Genomic DNA, 4,312 nt, shown 5'->3' on the forward strand with positions numbered 1-4,312 from the left:
CTTCCGCCTCCGTCGCCACCGCCCCGGAAGCGCTCGCCGCGGGCCCGGAAAAAGAATCCGCCTCGCAGCGTCCTCTTCAGGCACCCCCGGGTGGCCGTGTTGTCTGTTTTCTGGCCGAGTTTGTGTTTTCCTGGCACGCGGAGTTTTCTCCTGGCTACAGGCGAGGGCTGCGCGTTTCAGGAAAAACTGAGCGGGCACTGTTTTTTTTTTGTTGTTGTTGTTTCTGATAGTGTCTCAGTTTGTCATCCAGGCTGGAGTGTAGTGGCGCGATCTCAGCTCACTGCAGCCTCAACGTCCGAGACTCAAGCAATCCCCCTGCCTCAGCCTCCCAAGTAGCTAGGATTACAGGCGCGCGCCACCAAGGCCAGTTTTATTTTTTTGTAGAGGTGAGGTCTGTGTTGCCCAGGCTGCTCTCGAACTCCTGGCCTCAAATGGTCTCCCACTTCGGCCTCCCAAAGTGCTCCGATTACAGGCGTGAGACACCACCGCCCAGCCTGTTGTTGTTTTGGTGGTATTGTTTTAAATTTAATTTAGAAACAAGATCTCGCTTTGTCACCCAGGTTGGAGTGCAGTGGTGCCATCATAGCTCACTGCAGCCTCAACTCCTGGGCTCAAGGGATCTTCCCACCTCAGCCTGAGGAGTAGCTGAGACCACAGGCATGCACTACCATGCCCAGATAATTAAAAAATAGATAGATAGATAGTAGAGACAGGGTCTCACTTTGTTGCCCCGGCTGCTCTCTAACTCTTGGCATCAAGGGATCCTCCTGCCTCTGCTACTGGATGGAAGGTCTTGACCGTGGATTGCCCAGGTTCTTGGCTTGTTGAACACAGAACTGAACAAAATGCAATGCACAAAGTAACAAAAGAACAAAGCAACGAAAAGAAACAAAAGAAAAAACCGGAGTAAGGAAGAGACAGATTTATTGAAGCGAAAGTACAACTCACAGAGCAGGAGCAAGATAGAGCAAACAGCTCAAGAGCCCCCATTAGGATTTTCATTAAGCTGGAAGAATTAGGTAACGCCCCTAGGTGCCCGTTAGAGGTCTCCGATTGGTTGGTTACACCCTCTGAAGGATTGGCCTGTGATCAATCAGAGGCTGAAGTGGAGACGCGCACCCGCCCCCCGTCAATCAGAGGCTGTCACCCTCCCCCCCGGCCAACCCCCCCGTCGTCCGTCAATCAGCCTCTGATTGAGGGAATGAACACGTGGCCTCTATGCTGCCTAATCTTGCCTAGAACTGGCTGCACCTGCTGTTCTTTTGTTTATGCCTTAACCCTTGGTTACCCTCATTCCCTATTCTGCCTCACCTGCCCTCCGAAAGTGCTGGGATTACAGATGTGAGCCACTCACACCAGGCCCATTGTTTTGTTTTTAGTTTATTTAAAAAGTATTTTATTCTAAGACAGCACTTTGCTCTGTTGCCCAGGCTGGAGTGCAGTGGCCAGATCAGACCTCACTGCAGCCTGGAACTCCTGGGCTCAAGTGATCCTCCCACCTCAGCCTCCCGAATAGCTGGGACCACAGGTGCATGCCACCATGGCTGGCTAATTTTTAAATTTTTCGTAGAGCTGGGGTCTCACTATGTTAACCCAGGATGGTCTCGAACTCCTGTACTCAAGTGATCCACTGGCCTTGGGCTCTCCAAGTGCTGGGATTGTAGGCATAAGCCCCTGTGCCATGGCAGTTTTTTTTGTAGAAGGAAATGTAGAGACACAAAGGAAGCCTCATTTAGAAATAAACAAGGGTGGCCACGGTGGCTCATAGCTGTAATCCCAGCACTTTGGGAGGCCAAGGTGGGTGGATCACTTGAGGCCCAGAGTTCCAGACCAGCCCCGTCTCTACTAAAATAAAAAAACTAGCCAGGAGTGGTGGCACATGCCTGTGGTTCCAGCTACTTGGGAGGCTTGAGGCAGAAGAATTACTTGAACCCAGTAGGTGGAGGTTGCAGTGAGCCAAGATTGCACCACTACACTCCAGCCTGGGCAACAGAGCAAGACCCTGTCTCAACAAAAAAAAAGAAAAAAAAAAAAAGAAAGAAGAAAAGAAAGAAAAGAAACACACTTAGGGGCAGATGTGCATTCCATTTGGCCCATTAACATCATCTACAGAGTCCTTGTTTGAGAGACCTCAAGTGACCACTGGATCACCCACACCTACAAAGCTTGCCCCTTCCCCCCATTCCTTCAGCGCAGGTCTGGACGCAGATGGGGCACCGTGTGTGCCACGGGAGCAATATCAGAGGTGGCAGACTCCCCAGAGTGGCTGTTCCTGGACCTTGTCACCTGGGATTCCCTTGCCTTTGAGTTGTGTGGGTTGTGGCATAGTTGGGATGGCTTGTTACAGTTATGTGGATTCAAGCCTTGGCAGCATATGGTTTGACCAAACTCAAGAAGACTTTGGTTTAGATTGCCTTATCTGTCACATATTAAGTTTGGAAGCAGAACCACTTCCCTTATCCAGCCTGGCAGATAAGGGAAATGATGAGTTGGAATTTGGACTGGAGACAGATCTGGGTACATATCCACTTTTGCCATTCACCGACTGCACCAATCTCCTTGCACCAAAGAAGAGATAGAGACTCTCTCGTCTGTATCTCTTATTTGGAAAATGGCTAATAGTAAATTCCTGCCAGGTGAGAGTTTCACTTGAAGAGTTAAATGGGACTATGAATGTGCATCAGGTGCCAGCACCTCATCATTATTTCATAAACTGTTGACTTTCCCAATTAGCTTGCTCTAGTGCATGAAGTTATTCCATGAGAAATACATGTTTTGGCTGGGTGTGGTGGCTCATGCCTGTAATCCCAGCACTTTGGGAGGCCGAGGCTGGCAGATCACTTGAGGTCAGGAGTTTGAGGCCCAACATGGTGAAACACTGTCTCTACTAAAAAATAAAAATAAATAGCCATGCGTGGTGGCAGGTGCCTGTAGTCCCAGCTACTCGGGAGACCGAGGCAGGAGAATTGCTTGAACCCGGGAGGCGGAGGTTGCAGTGAGCTGAGATTGTGCCACTGCACTCCAGCCTGGGTGACAGAGTGAGACTCTGCCTCAGTAAATAAATAAATAAATAAATAAAAATAAAGTACAAGGTGCTATATAAGTGAGTGAGATTAATATTTTAAAGTATGAGTCACAGTTTCTCCCAGGATACCTCTGTGTCCTTGTACATGTTTGCCTCTCCCTTCCTCCCACATGCAATTCATTGCAGGAGGCATCGAAAGAGGGAGATGACAAAAAACAAAATGAAACATCCAGAGATCAAAGAAAAGAACATGCTTTTATGGTTTCAAAGTTAAGGATGCAAGAACGCTTAGACCTCAACGCATCTGCCTCTCCAAACACAGTCCTTGGGTGTGCACGGGTACCAGGCAGGAGTGGTAGTGATGACAGATACCCACATAGGTTTGGAGGTCTCAGAGGAGAGGGCGTGTGTGTCTTTCTCCCTGGGGAAGCTGGGGGAGGTGGTGAGCTTTGCAGAGTTCCCCTCTGGGTCAAGCATGGTTTGGTAACAGTAGAGTAACCACGGAACAGGGGTATCTGGATGAGAAATCCTTATTGTTCAGGAAGAAGCTGAATGACTTACTTGTGCACAGAAGGAATTCAGAGAAAGCCAGTGCTGAGAAGCCTCAAGGTCAGGACCAGGAGGAGGTAGCAGTGGCCCCTCAAGACCACGAGAGTAGAGAGGATTGAGGATGACTCTGTGTTCACTATTCGGACTGAGAATACTCCAGTCCCATCTGGGGCCTCGACTCTCTCCCCCAGCCTATGGTAAGAAGGGAGAAGAGGTTGCTTAATTACCTGACATGATTAAGATTCTGACACCCAGCACAATGGGAATTCAAATTAAGTTCAGTTACAGAAATAGAAGTTAGATGTTTTGCACAAAGAATTTGCGAACTCAAATTCCAAAGGAACGAGCTGTGGGAAAGACACATTTTGGTGTTGGAAAGGGAGCTCAGTTCCAAGTAGAAAGTGACAGTTCCAACTGGGCGCAGTGACTCACGTCGGTAATCCCAGCAATTTAGGAGGCCAAGGTGGGCAGATCACTTAAGGTCAGGAGATTGAGATCAGCCTGGCCAACATGGTGAAACTGCGTCTCTACTAAAAAAAAAAATACAAAAATTAGCCTAGTGTGGTGGCAAGCGCCTGTAATCCCAGCTTCTTGGGAGGCAGAGGCACGAGAATCACTTGAGCCTGGGAGTTGGAATTTGCAGTGAGCTGAGATTGTGCCACTGCACTCCAGCCTGGGCTACAAAGTGAGACTCTGTCTACAAAAAAAAAAAAAGAAAAAAAAGTCCCAGTTCCAGGC

Source organism: Pan troglodytes, chromosome 6 (genome assembly GCF_028858775.2).
Source record: "Pan troglodytes isolate AG18354 chromosome 6, NHGRI_mPanTro3-v2.0_pri, whole genome shotgun sequence".
NCBI lineage: Eukaryota > Metazoa > Chordata > Mammalia > Primates > Hominidae > Pan > Pan troglodytes.